At 31.5% G+C, this 19,889-nt stretch overlaps 1 protein-coding gene across 1 annotated transcript in view; it reads right to left on the bottom strand.

The window, feature by feature from the left end:
* LOC139501062 (uncharacterized) overlaps window positions 1-19,230 on the bottom strand; it is a 40,441-nt gene extending 21,211 nt beyond the window's left edge. The window contains exon 1 of the mRNA XM_071290029.1: window positions 19,030-19,230. The gene's annotated coding sequence lies outside the window, so the exon portion shown is untranslated. The remainder of the gene's footprint in view (window positions 1-19,029) is intronic.
* Between the last annotated feature and the right edge of the window lie 659 nt (window positions 19,231-19,889).

Raw genomic sequence — 19,889 nt, 5'->3', positions numbered from 1 at the left:
CATTTTAAAAGCTAAAAGAGCTGAATGTTTCTTGTCTTGTCTTGTATTCAGATACTAGTAGCTAATATGTTATGATGTTTCAGTCTATCGTTATATCATCATGTCCATTGCACCTGACCTCATTTTCATGGTTCAGTGACTGACTGCATGCAAAAAAGGGGGGGGGGTCCAACCCCCGGAACCCTCCCCCTGGATCCACCACTTTGTATGAATTTTGATGAGACGACTATCAACCATAAACCATGTAGACCAAGTGATTTACTTGTTAGTCACTATATAATAGGTCACTGCACACCCTTCAGCAATGACCAAAAACTTAAACTTCATAATGAGTACCTATAAAAGGCTCGGCTTAGAATGAGGCGTCTAACAGAGTTAATGTAAAAAAATCAGACGAGAAACCCAACAGTGATGTCAATTTGATGTATACTAGTATACGCCAGCTACAAACAAACAAATATATGATAAACAGCAATCAACAAAACACACTACAGACAAAATTAAGGGGAGATTATTCAAACATTATTTATTTACTTATATGTGTACATTTTTTTTTACTTCTTCAAGTAAATAAAATTAACTTGTACAAGTAGTAACCCTGACGTTCCGTGAAAATTGTTTTCGAAAATCTAATTTGTTCATAATTCTTTTATGTAATAAACTTATTTATATAAATTCAGACCTTCCCTTGTCTGATCACCAGCAATAGATGGTTGCAATTTAAAATTATATACATTTTTACATTGAACATAAGAAAGAAACATGTATTTTGTTTAATTTGTGTTAAAAGTTTTGTAAATAGACTAGTCCTCGTATGACAACTAAAGCTATTACTCCCAATGTATTGTGAGATGACACGTCCAAGTATTCAAGCGATTTCCTATCGGACTTGCAAGTTCATGCATCGTTTCACTTCTGAGCGTATTTATCAGCGTACACGACAGAAAACTTGAAACTTTACATTTTGAACTATTAAGTGTATAATCATTTCATAATATACATCTCTGTCTTGCGTGTTCGATAGTGATATACTAGTAATTACTGTTTATAAATAACATTTCTGGTGTAAAGAATATTATTTATAAAAATCTAAATAATTCCAAAAAAAAAAAAAAAGATTTGATAAAATATAAATCTGTTTACACATTTTTTCCAAGGGTAAATTTGCGGAAATGTAAGTACTCGTTGTCAAAAGTGAAGGACAGTTTGAAACATACAAGAAATATTGATTTAATAAAACATACGCACTTATCGACCATTCTTTTATACGCCTTGATAGAAAGTTACGGAACTATAGATAGTTGCAATTTAAAATTATATACATTTTTACATTGAACATAAGAAAGAGACATGCATTTTGTTTAATTTGGGTTAAAAGTTTTGTAAATAGACTAGTCCTCGTATGACAACAGTATGTTATCATGGGATGTCGATGGACTATTGTATACCAAAAGAAGAAGAAGAGAACCAATTTGAATTAAATACAGGTCGACATTTAACTTGCTTTTGGTTCGTCGAAGTAATGGACAAAGTGAAATCACAGATTTCTATTTAAATAAGATTGTTCTCGAACAAAGGAAGGAATTCGTCATCACAATTGTCAGTGGCGGATCCAGAAATTTTCATAAGTGGGGGCCCACTGACTGACCTAAGAGGGGGCCCGCTCCAGTCACGCTTCAGTGATTCCCTATATAAGCAACCAAATTTTGTCCCAAAAGGGGGGGGGGGGGCGGGCCCCCTGCCCCCCCCTAAATCCGCCTCTGATTGTTGGGTATAATGCTTTATGTGAACATCGTTCTGAAAGTACTGTATGCCAAATTTTCTGTTCCGACATGCATGTTATATTTATGCTACTGGACGTCCCAAGGGATGTGAATATTTTGCTGGAAAAGTATTGAGTATCAAAGTTTCAATTTAATTTCGGGATTTATGTATTTTATATACTTTCTTGGTATATTCAGTAACAGCGAAAAGAATCACTTGACTGCTTGTCCGCTAAATAGGGGTACATGTATTCTTGCCAGATAAAAGACCGTCACCGTTGTCACTGTTGTCACCACAGCTGATTGAAAGGACATTTCCCATGGGAAATTAAAAAATTCTCATGAGAATATTCAAAGTTCCCATCGGAAAAAGTACTTTTTCCCATGGGAATTTTAAAGTTCGCATCAGAACTACAATTTACCATGGGAACATTAGGAGATAGTTGCTTCCCACGGGAAATTCGAAATTTCCCATGGGAACTTTTGTTCACAAGGGAACTTTTTTTTCTTCCCATGGAAACAACTTTTCCCTTGGGAACATTTATTCCTTCCATGGCAACTAAAATTATTCCCATCAGAATTTGTAAAAAAGCTATGAAATATCGCAATGGATTGACAGTTACTAGTAACCATGACTGGAACAATTTAACAAGCATTCCATTTGATAAAAAAAAAAATCAATAAAGTAAAATTATTTCTGTCATACTTCACTCATAAGTCTTTTATTATCGTTGAATAATTGCATTGATGATAAAAAAAATCTGCCGTTCAGCAGCTGATTTTACAATTTGAATCTCTAACCTTTGTTTTCGACCAACAGCATCGTGTCATAGTGTTCGCTGAACTGTCAAGTATCAGAGCCATGCTTTTGTATTTTAGAATTTTATTTAAAAATAAAAATAAAAATCTGTTTTAATCTCTATACATGGGGAAACATGAATCGTGTTTAAGATTGTTTTTCTAACTTTTTTAATCCTATAACTTCATGAAATTGACATCGTAGTTATTATTATTAATATACTTTTCTATTTCGGCGACGTAACCTCGATATGCGTGGTTTTCGCCACTAGAAATATGTGCACTTACTCTGTTAAAAGTTTTTTTTTTTTCCATTCATTTGGTCAGATTTACTTATCATGCTAATACAATGTTGTTACTCGTCTGCACACAAATCTTTTATTTCAAATAATTTTTGGCAAACACCTTTTAGAGTCTTGTTAGATTTGTATTTAATGATCTCTCATATTTTGGATTGCTGGTGATTTTTTTTTGTACGAATAGACTACTTACACTACCAGCATGATACATAGAGAAACATTCGAAATACTTTTAATTTGTTTCTTTTTTTAAATTTGTATTTTTTCATCACTAGATAGCTGAAATTTATTGGAAACTTGTATTTTGGGCATATTCTTTACTTCTTAGCTCGAATTAAGAGTTTACAAACGTTTTCATATGTTGAATACGCAACCAAATCTCCATGTATTATTTATGTTTCTAGTAAAGGCGTTTGATTGGGTATTAGTTTGAGGTAGGCGTGTTTTCGGTAACATTCCTCCAATCAACTGACCTATTTGACATATATGTGTGCGCTGATGCGTGTACACTGGCTATTGTAACGGCACATGTCTCACATCGGAATCTGTAGTATTTATTTTAGGGTCAATGCCCCCTCCCCCTTAAAAACGTAAAATAATGGTATATTTAATTTGAATAATTGTTTTAAAAGAAAATATCAATTAAGGTCAGTCAAACCCAAATTCAACAAAAATGAGTGTCATTCGCCGGATGTATTTTCTTTCAGCGGATTTGATCTGAATTTAAATTCATTCAATAAATAACAGTAAAATTTACTTTCAATATGCATATTTGAATTCTAAATAACACTTTGAAAATAGTTTTGAACAACGAATTTGTCCCAATTATGCATTATAAGGAAATAAACTTGATCGTTTAAATCTAACCTGGATTATACTACATGTAATTATTGAATATGCATACGTATATATATGTCACTCGTTAAGCTACATATTTCGAAATAGTCCGGAAATTGCTAGATACAGAAGAAAGTTCAGAAAGCTCAATGTGGTATATTCTTTACATAAAGAGACTGCCCTTAATTATTTTTGCGACTTAATGCTCCCAATTATTGGTCAAATCTAAATTATGATTTACGAATTAATAACAACTATGTAGTAGTTCTTAGCGTCATGATAGACTAAATATAACCAAACACTCGACCCCCCCCCCCCCCCCCATTCTACTTCTATTAAATGGAATTTTAACCCCGACATATGGAAATATAAAAACAGCCACCCTTCTTCTGTAGTTGTGGTGTTAGAAAACTGTATATCATTCATTGTTATTTCGGGGCCTTTTATAGCTTACTATGAGATATTGCTCATTGTTGACGGCCGTACGGTGACCTATGGTTGGTAATTTCTGTGTCATTTTGGTCTCTTGCGGAGAGTTGTCTCTTTGGCAATCATACCAAATCTTCTTTTTTTTTTATATATATTGTACACATTTTGTTTTTGTCTCTGGTATAGTCACCTTAAAAGGGTTCCTTGATAGAATCTTAATTGTCAAAATGACTTGTTTTGTGGTTATTTTCATTTCAAATACCATTGATGAATGTAATAGGACAGACAAGGAACAACCAATGCAATGCATATGCAATGTATTTAATAAATTTGGCCAAGCAATTCTACAGGAAAGCTCCAAGTGATTGTACGGGAAGGCTCCGAGTAATTGTACAGTTAACTTGCAAGCGATTGTACAGTCAATAAAAATATCCGACATGGAGAAAATGAATATATTTGGATTTCTACTGGGACAATGGCTTTGAAACTGTCAGACAGGTAAGACTTTATATATCAGAAAAGGTACATGTGAAAATTCAGGTAGCAAACATTGATTTTTCGATGTTAATTTGACATTTTTGATCGCAGTTGTGCTACTATTTTTATCGTTTTACACGGAGCTCCACCATTCTAAGGAAAACGTTTTGATGCATATATCTTTCTTATTATTTTATTGCTTCATATTTACATAAAGAATGTTTTAGCTACCAAACCTTGAAGCAGAAATGTTTTATGGTAACATAAGTGTTCATCAAAGTTTCCATCAAGCAACTTGTTATCTTTCCAATGTAGGAGCCATGCTTGACAGTCTCTAGAATGACCAAATTATTTGACAACCATACAGTTCCGTTCTCACATTGTGTTTATATAACCAAGGAGGTATACTTCCATGATATAACCAAGGATATAACTGACAAAATGTAAAGGCTCTCTTAACTAAACAATATTATGCCATGCAGCGCCCAAATATTTAGCATTATCTTTTGTATGAGTGGCCGTTCGTGACAAAATAATGATACTTCCATCATGATAGTTTTTCCATCGTGATGGTTTTAATAAGTATCACGATGCTTTTGACAAGTATCATGATACTACCCAAAAGCATCGTGATACTTATCAAAAGTATCGTGATACTTATTAAAAGTATCATGATACTTGTCCAAAGCATCTCGATGCAACTGAATTGAGAAAAGCATCGCGATGAAAGTTAAAAGCATCGCGATGGAAGTTAAAAGCATCACGATGTAAATTAAAAGCATCATGACGGATGTCAAAAGCATCACGATGGAAGTTAAAAGCATCGTGATGGAAGTTTAAAGAATCGTGATGGAAGTCAAACGCATCACGATGGAGATTAATCCATCATGATGGAACGGCATTACGATCCGTTGACCGACGATAACCAATCAAACAGATTGTCTTTTATTTCTTGAGAAAGTCTATTAACAGGACATATAAAACCAGGACAGTTATTTTCGATACGCTTTTATCTATAACTTTTGTTTTACTCAACATATTGTTAAAAAAATCACTTGTATTATAAAGAACAGGGTATTTACTTAAATATTATTTTTTAAAAATATAAAAATAAATAATAAGCAAGTTAAAAAAAAAAACTGCCAGGACAGTTTAGTTTTATGAAAAAATGGCTGAAATTGCAGAGAAAAGTTTACTTTTTTTTATAATTTAGATTGTTTCTTCATCATTTAAAGGTAAGACAGTAGCCTTTCACGTTTAAAAATTTGTTGAAATAACTTCAAAATCAATATATATAAAGTTAAATATCTTCTTCAAAATAGACGTCTAGTAAACAAATTTGAGTTCATTGAAAAGTTTGAAATATAAGCAAAAGTGAATAAAAAAGTTGCCATGACAGTAACTTATTCTGTCTTAACTTGTTAAATTTGTTTCAAATCAAAATCGAAAGTTGAAGAGATTATTATTTTTTGTTGTTGTTATAATTCAATGTAAAGTTTTAGGAAAAGACAAAAAATATTCATTTGATAATAGAAGAATTCCATTAAAAAGCAGCCCATGAGTCGTCCTATAGCTAAATATTTAGTCGGCATGTGCTAGCTAAGCTTAACGATCTGTCATAGAAACTGTGTATTTATATATTCTGTCATGTCAACCGTAAAGCGAGCGTGTGGTAAAGAAGATATTTAGCTTTAATTTTAGAAAAACTAATAAAATTTAATGCAATAGATTATGGGATGTTCGCAATTGCAAATGCTGTTTAATTTTGTTTTTACACGTTTTTCATGTGGGATACATGTCATGCATGTAGAACAACTAGTACTAGTATAGAATATCTTGTGATTTTTTTTTTTGAAAAAGGTAAACTAGTGTGGTGGAATGTGACTGTGCCGGCGTTTTGCATTTGCGCCGATCTGCATTTCATTTGCGCCGATTTTTTTCTTTCATGTGCGCAGATTTTTTTAAGGTAAATTACAGGTGAATAGATATTAGAAGATGCGGTATGAGTGCCAATGAATGAACTCTCAATCCAAGTCATGTTATTTTTCCTTTATCATTATAGACCTCCTCAGTTAGCCACTTGTACAGATTTAATGAAATATCAATCATAACTTGTATATAACTGTTGTCCCCTGCTCACCACGGGTAGGTGGAAGAAGTCCTACAAGGAACATCTCCAGACTTTTTCCTTGACTTTCGGACATCTACCACATGGTTATACTCGTTCTGTGTTTTGACAATAGAATACGTGGTGACGCTGGCTGTACACGATTTTATGGTACATAAGTAAGATATGTTTAAGGACACTTATCTTCAGATATGTATGGCCCTCGATGATTAAAGAATTGACTCCTCGTCTCGTTTCAGTGTGCAATATGTCTATCATGTTACTATGAAGTTTCAGAACAATATAAATCAAAATTAACATAAATCAACAACATTTGTAACCAGAGACTGGCAGAGTTTACCAATTGTATAGTACAGTACATAGTACATGTACAAGTATTAACTTACCTGTGAATCTAGTTTGGAGCAAATATAAAATCGGCGAAAATGAAAAAATGAAATCGGCGCAAATGAAAAAATGAATATTTTCAAATTCGGCGCAAATGTCATACGCCCGACTGTGCATGACTAATTTGATTCATTAGAAAACATGTAAGGGTGTAAATGGCAGACTCTCTATATTATAAGTTTATTTCTAGTAATGGTCCTGTCCCAAAGTACCTATAACTGTTGATACCTTTTCTGAAATTCCGTCACTAAGTAAATTAAATAGAGAGGATCTATATAATATATCAATGACCGCCGTTGATTGATAAGTGAATTAAGAATTGATAGTAAAAATCTACGAAAGCCGAGAAGGATCATTCAAAATTCAAAACTCAGAATTCAAAATTCAAAATTCAAAATTCAAAATTCAAAATTCAAAAATCCTACATTATTCTATCATGATTCCCCGCGCTTACGAAAGCTAAAAAAGATCGCTCTTTACACTTTAAAATACTACTGAAAGCTATTTTAGAAAGTTTGTTAAGAACACACACCCATTGAAACAAGGCAAAGCTAGGTCCGTTACACCTTCAAAGGGATACATCCAACTTTACCATTTGCAACCCTTGGTAACACAGCATCCTTGCTAGTAGCAACCCTCTATCAAGAAAATAGGAAAGGAAACTCAAGCCTGGAAAGTCGCTTCTCTGAAATGGAACGTTCACAATGGAAAAATTGAAATCATCTCTTTTTCGTAAAGTTTAAATATGTATGAAATATGTACCACTGGAGGTTAAACAAACAACAACAAATCTCTTATAATAACCTAGTTTTACAACGGAAGAATCTGGTTATTAAATTATGTATATACGAAAGACAGATTTTGTGTATCGTTTATCAAATTCTGATAATTTTATGTTGTTATATCAATAAAATTCGTGTTAAGTTTTTGACGATTTTTCTTTATGTTATTTGGGAGTTACGGTCTATGATTGACGAAAGATGATACTTTTGGCTTTTACTTATGTAATTACATTTATTACGAAAGCGTATTAGGGTCATCCTTTTTTACATCAGAGGCCCCTGAGGGGCCTCGGGTGTATTGCCATCGCCTACTTTTCAATTCGCGCAAAGATCAAAGAGATGCATATATAATTAGTTTTGGAATAATAACCGACATTATAGACCCGCGGACCTATATAGTGCAGAATAAAATTCCGTATCGCTTCTTTTAAATTCATGTTTTCAATGGATACTCAGTTTTTTTAATTTTTCTTAATGCAAAATTTATAATTTGAAAATGTTTTGTCGTTAGAAATATTTGTATTTTAATCAAACGACCTTCAAGATCAATGACGAGTCAAAAATTGTTGTTGCGGATGAATACCACGAGTGCGCAAGAGGACAAGAGCGAGCGTGTAGAAAATCGAGAGGAAATCAATTCACACATTTATACACAGAAAGGTAATTATATTTCAATTATTTGATTTGGAGTAACCTTTTTAAACCGTTTGTAGCATATTTGTCTATAATATTAACGTAGCAAAACCAGGAAAATTTAATCTGTCATAATATTAAAATAAATTATCAGGTCACGTCCCCCGCAGCCATTTTGAAAATACCAGCAGATTGGGTAGGAGTAACAAGAACCTGCAAGGCCTTTAAAGATAAGGTTACTATTTGTGTATTTTTAATAACAACAATTTGTTTTTATAAAGATCTCAACAATTTTTTGAGTTAAATTTCTTTTCTTCGTAAATAACAAGTAGATTGATCACTTGGACACACACACGGAACTATTTTCTGTTTTTTAAGATACTGTTTCGGATTTTCGCTCCTTCTCCGACTTAGTTTGTTGCATTAGTATATATGTGAATATGTCCCTTGACTGGAAAATACGCGGAATTTGTAATGACTTTGACTATGTCTATGTAAGTCAATTCTAATATATAATTATTGGTTGAATTTATTGTTTATATAATATTCAGAGAATCTTCGACTTTTTCTTCTTCCTATAGAGTTGGACTCTTTGAGTGTATAAAGACTCTTGCTCGTAAAATCAAGAGTCTTACTTTACACTGAAATGTCAGAATTTGGGTTAATCACATTTACTGAATTACTATAGATATATTGGGAGAAACCTTACAGTTTTAGAGATATAAATATAGATTAACTGTCCTGTTTTTTAAGGATGTTTGCTCCTCCCTTTTTGGATTTTTTGCCAGATTTTCGGAATCCTCTGGTTTTATCCATGTATTGTCATTAAACAAATTTGCCCACAAACCCCTACTTTTCTTTTCATAATTTAATTACATATAGGTTAAAAAGCCATATTTCAAAATTTTATAAAATTCTTGTTATTTTTTCATTGTTTTTGAAACAAATGGTTGCCAATGTTAAATGTAAGAAAAATCTAGAGAGAATTATTTCCCCCCAAATTTTCAATGGCTTATATCTCAGAAACGAGCACACAGACCCTCCATTTTTTTCAACTTTTCTAGTTTCTTTACATATATACTATCAATTCATAACAATCTTTTAAAAAGCTTGTTATTTTTTAACAGAGTAGCGAACATCCTTAAGTCTTCCTTAGCTTGTAGTATTGTATTATTTTGACCATACATGACATGTATCGTCAAAATTATATGATAATTTGATGACATACTTGTGCTTATCATTCTCTACAGCATTATTTAATTTAAATGTGTAACCATATCCATGTCAAATTTTAGTAACTTATATTAGACATTTGTTCACACATACATGCATATGTGCATATGAGAACTTGAATTGAGCAAATATGATTAGTTATATCTATGAGAAATACAATCAGTTAACTTTATCTATGAGCACCCATGAGATCTTAAATTGAGCAAATATGATCAGTTATATGTTCAGTAAAATTTGAGCTAGATCTACTCAATTGAGTTAGATATATATCAATATTGAAACTAATCTAAATGGTTATTTGAGCACACATGAGCCTATTTATACTAGTGAGAGCAATATTGGGATACTGCATAAGCAAACTAAGCAAATCTTTATTGAGACAAACCTATGAGCGCTATATTTTTTAAATTTGTTCTTGACAATTTTTTGTTTATGTTTAAAAAAAAATATAGGGACAACAGAGTTGGTGTATGTGGGTTCGATTCCCACACTAGGCATTCATTTATATTGGCTGGTGCAAAGCGGGCAGTTTAGCTTAGTGGCCCCACACTGACTCTGACTTAAAAAAATTAGGCGGCATCGTTCAGGTCTTGCCATCTTTATTTTTCTATTCGAAAATCAGACAACAAAACCATTGAATAATTGTGAAAATTATACCACAGATAACTATGGTAAAACTTTAATTGTTTTTGGCATAATTAAACTTGGCTGCCATCCAAGATCTAAAAAGTTTTTATATTGATGAATTATATATCAGATTTGGATTCTTTTGGTTACAAAACATTTTGGATGGTACATGTAGGTAGCGGCCAACTCTTTATTCCTAAAGGCCTAAAGCTTTCAGGTCTGAAAATTGCCCAAAATCATCACATTTTGACAAATTTGGAACATAAAATGTACTTTTATGAAAAGAACTGATTTATTGAGTGTTAAGACCTTTGAAAATAGACCCAAATTACGAACCAAATTGAGAACTTTTTGGAGTTTTATAGTTTAGGCTATTTTGGGCAATAAGTGAAACTTGTCCTTTGAATCAGTGGTTTCACAATAACCATTATATACCAAGTATCTGTTAGAAGATAGCTCTTTCACAGTACATTGTTAAACTTAAAGATAAATATATACCGACAATGACCAATATTAATGATGGAATGAGATTATACATGTATATATACTGTTTTATATTGTTACATGTACATACATAAATGAAAATTAAAACCAAACTTGTCATTATTCATAAAAAAAGAAAAGGGAGGTATGATTGGTATAAATCAGACACCAGCTCTAGACAAAATGATGAAAAAGAAATAAAGCTTATAACCATACATTTTTACAATCAGAAAAAAAACTATACATAAATCAGTTAGAAATAGCCATGAAATGTCAAATGTTAAACAATATATACAAGAAAACTAATGGCCACATCAATGTACAATCGGGAAATCAAGATATACACCAAAAAATTACAAGGCCTGTTTTACAGGTTTCTTACAAAGGACCGACACATTCATATGGTAGTTGTGTTCTATATGTATAGTGCAAAATGTTCTCATTGCTAAACCAGTGGTATCCAAAGTATTAAATCGAGAACAAAGTAAAAAAAACCTAACAGTTGAAAAACTATCCAAATGTTGTGATATTCAATTAACAAAAATACCATCATTAGCAAATGGCTATCTACATATAATACGTTGTAATATTTACAATGAACCATTTAATAATTAAAAACCAATTGTTCAAAGAACAATTGAAGGTCTTTCCACAAGTGAAGATCTATTTTATTATCAAAATATTAAAAATCAATCTAAAATGTCAGTTCCTATGGCTTTATAATATATAAATATGAATTTAAAGCAAAGGTCAAAATCTAGAACGTGCAAATTACCTATGACCTTGACCTCAATTTCAAGGTCATAAACCTAGGATCTCAAATCAAAAGACCCTAGGTCTTTATTATGTATGGTTAATGAGTTATATGACTTTACGCATAATTCTAAATATAAGATGGGCAAAAACTCCTATTTATTGTTTACGCACCCTTTCAACCAAAATCTATAAGTAACGGCATGTCGCAACTAACAATTTAGTGAAAATAAGATGTAGATATGTTATAAGGTTTTGAAAATAAGTCAAAATAAGCCAAAATAAAAAGTCTAGAATATGACCTTGACCCTTGACCTTGACCTAATTTTCATTTTTTTGGACCAAGGATCTCAAATTAAAAGACCCTAGGTCTCTATAGCACTTATGGTTTACCAGTTAGAAATGCAAATCACTTATATATCAAATACATAAGGGGGAATAACTCTCATATGGAGTATCAGGATAGCTTCGGTTAAAACTAAACTCCAAATCCTGAAGATGTAACGAGCAATTTGGTAAAATAAATTTGTCGTAATCTTTTACGGTTGCGAAGGAGTAGTGGCCACAAGAAAAACCGTGTTTGGGGAGATAACTCTTACAACGCAAAGTATCTAGTTGCGCGGTTGTCAGTTTTAAAGCGTATAAACTATACGATATCATATTCCAAATATCTAAGCGACATCTTTTGAAACAACAAAATTACGCAAGAAAAAAAATTAGGCGGAAGAAAAAAATAAAATAATAATCAGAACAAAATCAATAGGTCTTTCCACGGAAAGGTCGAAACCCTAATTAGAAAACAGAACCTACAATGTACACGTATAGCTGCTAATTAAAAAAAAATATAATGGATAAATGATTGACTGTGTTACAATAAAACCAAGATACAAATGTAACTCAGTGAAGCTATTTATGAACATTTAAAGAGTTTGTGTTGACTGCAACAAAAATCTAGAATAAGGGATAGTAATCTTGCTGTGTTAACATCCATTTAATTAGCAATTGATCCAAAAGCTAAATGTTTCAGAAAAAAGACCTGGATACTACATGTACAAACATTGTTAATTAATGCCATTTGTAGAGCAGGATCTGCTTACCCATCCGGAGCACCTGAGATCACGTGTTTTGTTGGGGTTCGTGTTGCTCAGTCTTTAGTTTTCTATGTTGTTTCTAGTGTACTTTTATTTGTATGCATGTCTTTTTTAGTTTTAGTCATGGAATTGTAAGTTTATTTTCCATTTATGAGTTTGCTGTTCATCTGGTATCTTTAGCCCCAAAGTTTCCCCTGGGTCAATTATTTTTTTCGCCACCCCTTTTGCCAAAACAATATATTTTTCCCCACTTTATTTTTTAATTAGCCACAATATTACAATTTATCTGTTTTGAAATGATTGTCTTGAACCTCTTTTTCATAGTTCAGTGAGCGACTATATAGCTACTCGAAGAATTGTTTGCTATGTTGATTATCTATTATAAGTTATACGCTAACGATTTTTGTATGTGTGCAACTATATGGTCATAATGCCAATCTAACAGTTCTCATTTGACCAAGTAATCATTGATAATTCACAAAGTTAAGTTTCCTAGTTCAAGTCAGTATCTCAGATATGATAGCATATTATATTTAATATTTGTACTATATTGTATGGTGAACATATCTGTCTGGTAGGTATAATATAAACACGTGTCATTTATCAATAATTCAACACAACTTGAGGTCCTCTGATGTTCAGTACTTCAGTACTTTGATTATTTATTGTTTTCAAATTGTCGACTTTAATCTTGGAATTATCAACTTCAATCTTTCAATTTCCAACTCTAATCTTGGAAATTTTATCAATTTTAATCTGGGTGGAGGGGTTAACTTAGTTTTTTTTGGGTAGGAGTGTGCTATGTTTGTCTAAAACAATGTACCCATTTTTATATGATATTAACTAATATATGGTACCTATCATTATATATTAAAATTATGACCCGGCATGACATTTCCAGGCTTATGGAGGTAGAACGTCATTGTTAAAAAAATTATAAACATGATAAATATCGAGATTCAATGAAATACGTATGGCTTCTGTTTTGCGGACGCCGAACTTTACATTATATATACGTTTTGAAGAAGTTTTACTTTATCGTGTGAAGTGAAAAATATTTGAATCTACATTTTAAATTGATACACAAAAAAATTTCTCTGCTATATAGATTTTATTTCATAAATGGAGTCTGAAATATATCCATAACAAATACACCGTATCAAAGTCATATATCAAAACACTTAAATGTAATTATAAACTGTTACGCGTCGCATACTATGTATAGAGACATGCATAATAAATCTAAAAAAAAAGATAGAAGGAATTCTCAATGCTTACTTTTAAGCTAGAAAGTCGCTTCACTGAAATGGAACGTTCACAATGGAAAAATTGAAATCATCGCTTTTTCGTAAAGTTTAAATATGCAGGAAATATTTACAAACAACAACCAATCTCTTATAATAACCTAGTTTTCCAACGGAATAATCTAGTTATTAAAATATGTATATACAAAAGACAGATTTTGTGTATCGTTTATCAAATTCTGATAATTTTATGTTGTTATATCAACAAAATTCGTGTTAAGTTTTTGACGATTTTTCTTTATGTTATTTGGGAGTTACGGTCTATGATTTACGAAAGATGATACTTTTAGCTTTTACTTATGTAATTACATTTATTACGAAAGCGTATTAGGGTCATTGTATCTATATTACGTAATACAGTTTTACACAGTTTGAACTGCTCTGTGCACATGTAATACAATGATCCGATATGCCATATCGGAATTATAAAATAGTTTATATAACAAACCAAAAGTTACTTGAATATACTTGAACAATATTTTTTTCTAAAACAATGACAAATACAAATAACGGATTATAGAAAAATAAGTACATTGCTAAAAATAAACAATAGAACATACAGACTTATTTATCGAATTAAATATGCATGTACAGAATACAAGAATACCGTAAATAATATCAGATAATGTTCCTATATAGACTTAAAGGGAGAAGGTTTGGGCCCATTAAAACGTTTAATCCCGCTGCAAATGTTTGCACCTGTCCTAAGTCAGGAATCTGATGTACAGTAGTTGTCGTTTGTTTATGTAATATTTACGTGTTTCTCGTTTCTAGTTTTGTTTATATAGATTAGACCGTTGGTTTTCCCGTTTGAATGGTTTTACACTAGTAATTTTGGGGCCCTTTATAGCTTGTTGTTCGGTGTGAGCCAAGACTCCGTGTTGAAGGCCGTACTTTAACCTATAATGGTTTAATTTTTAAATTGTTATTTGGATGGAGAGTTGTCTCATTGGCACTCACACCACATCTTCCTATATCTATTAAACCTTTCCTAGTCGGAGTGCGTGCAGACTCGTCGTATTGTCTAGTTTGTGTGTTTGAGGGGGGACGGGAGGGGGAGTGTTGCATGCCAACTCATCAACCATTCACAAGATACACACATTTCTATTTGTGACACTAACATCTATAAAACCTTTATTAATAACAATTCTTATTTTGTATATATTTAATTAATGAAACGAGTGCATATCCCAGAGGCTGTTTTCATGAGCTAAAACAATGTTTTTGTTTATGTCAAATCAAGTTTCAAATTGAAATGGGTACAGACCAAAACCTTTCAAGAATAATATTTTGAAAATAATTACACACATTTTTTCAAAGTTGATCAATTAAAATCTTCTTATAGAAAAAGATTTACAAAAAGGTCTGGTGTCCATCGTGTATATAATACAGTTACAACCCAAAGATAATTAAAGATTGTCTTATATTAGTGTAAACATGGTAAAGACCACTAACATATAGATCTTCTTTTTCTGTTTTTAATTCATTAAAATTAATACTTAATATGTAGTTAATAGCCTTACAATTTGTATTAGCAATCCAATAATAATCCCTTCTTCAACTTTTGAATGCTTTCTTATTATTATAGGTTAAGAAATGTTCATAACTTGACACACAAAATTTTTTTTTAAAAATTCACTGCTCTATAGATTTTATTTCATAAATGGATTCTGAAATATATCCATAACAAATGGACCGTATCAAAGTCATATATCAAAACACTTAAATGTAGTTATAAACTGTTACGCGTCGCATACTATGTATAGAGACATGTATAATAAATCTAAAATAAAAGAAGGAATTCTTAAAGCTTACTTTGACAAATTTTAAACTGAAGTTCATTTCAACAAGTTTAAATCTTATGTTCAAAAAAATAGAGCTACAAAAAAAAAAAAAAATGCTCTGCTCTATAAATTTTCTTTCATGAATGGAGTCTGAAATATATCAATAATAAATGCACCGTATCAAATGAATATATGAGTACACCAAGACTTATAAACTGTTACGTGTCGCATACTTTGTTTAGAGACATACATGATAAATTTAAATTAAAAGACAAATTGAAAAAAAAGGAATTCTTAAAGCTTACTTTGACAAATTTTAAACTAACTTCGTTTTAAACTAAATTACACTAGAACACACCCGCGAAATCGCGGGCATTCAGAGCGTAGTTTAAAGTATGTAAAGTGTTGTTGGAAGAATTTTGTAAAATATTGAATGACTGGAGAATTTCAGCAAAAGTATCATATTAAGTCATAGGTTATTGGGGATAGGAAAATGTTTTTTTATTTTATCCCTCCTCCTTCATTTTCAAAATTCCTAAGTTTTGGTTTTCTATCAATTTCAATATCAACATTCATTTAGTATGTTATGAACATTTAAGTAAGGAGTCTGTAATTCAGTGGTTGTTGTTTGTTTATGTGTTTGTTTTTGTTAATTTTTTGTACATTAATAAGGCCGCTAGTTTTCTCGTTTGAATTGATTTACATCGTCATTTCGGGACCTTTTAAAGCTGAGTATTGGCTGTGCTCGATGATGAAGACCGTACGGTGACCTATTGTTGTTAATTTCTGTGTCATTTTTGTTTTTTATGGAGAGTTGTCTCAACATGAGGGTTTGAATGGGGTTAAATGATTAAAGAATAATGCACTTAAAAAATTCGTAAGGGTTCCACGGAACCCAGTGTCTCGCCTACTTTTGCTGTTAATCGCAGACTTAACAAAAATGAGGAAAAACATCAATAAAAATTTCCCTCTCGATACTGTCTTTTGATTGAAAGAAGCTTCCAAGTTTGGTAAAAAATCCAGGATAGTTTATGAATCTAATAAATGTTTTATAAACTTTAACTGCAGACTGTATGTAATGTTAACTGGAAGTCCATTTATAAGTAAAATACGGAAAAAGTGAATTTTTTTTACAAAATTTACTTCTAAATAATATCTTATGATCAGAAACAAGCTTTTGTCTAAATTTGGTAGAAATCCAGGATAGTTTAAGAACATTATAAAAATTTCTAAAATTTTAACCACAGAGTGAATGTTTAGTTTCTGGCAAAAAAACTAAGTCCATTTATAAGTAAAAAACGGAAAAGTTGAAATTTATTTTTACAAAATTTTCTTCTTGATACTACATTGTGTATCTTATGATCATAAACAAGCTTCTGTCCAAGTTTGGTACAAATCAAGGATAGTTTATGAAAGTTATTAAAATTTTAAAAAACTTTGACCACAGAGTGAATGTAATGTTTCCTCGCAGAAAAACTAAGTCCATTTATAAGTAAAATACGGAAAAGTGAAAATTTATTTTTAAAAATTTTTCTTCTCGATACTATCTTATGATCATAAACAAGCTTCTGTCCAAGTTTGGTACAAATCAAGGATAGTTTATGAAAGTTATTAAAATTTTAAAAACTTTAACCACAGAGTGAATGTAATGTTTCCTCGCAGGAAAACTAAGTCCATTTACATTGTATAAGTAAAATACGGAAAAAATGGCATTTTATTTTTACAAAATTTACTTCTGGATACTTTCTTATGATCATCAACAAGCTTCTGTCCAAGTTTGGTAGAAATTCAGTATAGTTTAAGAAAGTTATTAAAATTTCAAAAACTTTAACCACAGGAGCCTGTAATTTGGTGGTTGTCGTTTTTTGCTGTATATCAAATTTGTTTTTTCGTCTGAATTGTTTTACATTTGTCATTTTGGGGTCTTTTATAGCTGACTATGTGATATGGGTTTTACTCATTGACGAAGGCCGTACGTTGACCTATAGTTGTTAATTTCTGAGTCATTTTAGTCTCTTGTGGAGAGTTGTCTCATTGGCAATCATACCACATCTTCTTATTCTTATATTATGAAAGATTCTCAAATCATGGAAAGAAGAAGAAAAAAATCGAATAAGGATTGAAGTGACACTCGACATATCTCTCTCCCGGAGTAAAACTGATAACAAGAAATGTTTCATTTGTCTGACATAATGTCGGCACATATCCTTTGAAATGTTTGCCTGTGCACTATTATATTATTAATCTACGGTATATTTTATCAGATCAGTTGATCAGATTAAGATAATATTTATTGTGTTTGGATTGCAACTGCAATAAAACAGGATTATCTTTCTTGATTTGCGAGTTTTGAATTCTGAATTATGATTGATCCTTCTCGTAGTATTTGATGATAAAACACAACATATATAAATGTTGAGGATGCGGTCACTTTCATTTTTGACAAAAATCATTCTGAAAAGGAATTTTTTTGGCATATTTGATAGATTTTTCATGTCTAATTAGTTATCAAAGGTACCAGGTTTATAAATTATAATTTAGAACACCAGACACGCGTTTCGTCTACATAAGAATCATCAGTGACACTCATATCAAAATAATTATAAAGCCAAACAAGTACGAAGTTGAAGAGCATTGAGGATCCAAAATATCTAAAAGTTGTGCCAAATACGGCTAAGTTAATCTATTACTGGGATGAGAAAATCCTTAGTTTTTCGAAAAAAAGTTTTGTAAACAAGAAATATCTAAAAATGACTTAGCTTGAACCGGAGTGTTTTTAATGACTAAATCTTACACATAAATTAATTAAATCAACTAAAATAGACACTAAAAGTGTTTAAAAAGTTTCAAAAATCTTTCGTCAGATGAACTTGAAATTTGAGGCCATAATCGGCCCTTACCGGACCTACTCCTTTAACAGTTAAAGTTTATTTTGCTCTGCTAAAAAGTGTATTTCGAAACCCATGAGTTGCATATCACACAACTTTAAAAAGTAAAAGAAAACATTTATAATTTTCGAAAAGTTACAACGGCCAGGAAATCCGTTTAAGTTCTTTAATGATAGGCAATGCCATATTCGTTTAAGTAGTGTCGAAAACAAAAACATTGTTTTTGTTCACACAACAAATTTTATTATCCAATGAAAAAACCCAACAACGAATGTCTTAATTTTTCTTACAGCCTTTCGCATTCGGGATCGTGCTAACGTTACAGTATCTTACCTATTTTGAAGTTATTATCCCCATTCCGGCAATCCAAGAAGAAGTATGCATATAAAGTGGAACATGAATAAGAATTCCTTATTTAACCCTTGGTTTTACAACCAGTCGTATTGTGAAATGATGCAGGTTCCAAAAATTGATTTTCCTTTGATATGATCGTAATTGTTTACCTTGATGACATCTATTTAAAGGTAGCTTTATTTGACATCGATTTTTCGGAAATTTAAACTCGGAAGTTCTGTGAAATTATTTAGATTCTGTTCAAATGTCGATTGCATTTGAATGAAAGTGTATTGAATCAATATTTTAATCATAGAAAACCGTTGGTGCAAGGCTAATATATTTCAAATGGGACGCAGTTTACAAGAACTGACGAGATATGACATGATAATAGCAGAATGCCATTATTGATTTAATTGAAAAGTATGTGCACCATTGGTAACAATCTATGCACAAGCCCCTCAATGTTAATTCAAGCAAACAAGAATAGCAAAAAAAAACCCAACAATCAAAGAAATGATGCATATAAACAAGAAAGTTTCCGCAATTTAACTTTATTTTGCCTCAAACAAATACTATGAAACTTATACACAATGCTAATTGCCACCACACTGAGATCAAGTAAAAATGTGGTTGGCATCACTTTCACCGTTCGAGCCTATTTATAAGTGGAAAAAATGTTTAATTTGTCGTCTACGCGCTCTAACTTTATTTGCCTCAACAAAATGTTATGAAAGTTACATACAATGCTTATTACCACTTCAACAATGAGCAAACTTCATACCACATATGCAAATCATATAAAACCCCGATGTCATTATATGAAAAACAGGACTGCTTCAAATGCCATCAGCACCACT

This window comes from Mytilus edulis, chromosome 13 (assembly GCF_963676685.1).
Source record: "Mytilus edulis chromosome 13, xbMytEdul2.2, whole genome shotgun sequence".
Taxonomy (NCBI): Eukaryota; Metazoa; Mollusca; class Bivalvia; order Mytilida; family Mytilidae; genus Mytilus; species Mytilus edulis.
The sequence above is the reverse complement of the archived record's forward strand: the minus strand, read 5'-3'. Positions and strand labels throughout refer to the sequence as shown.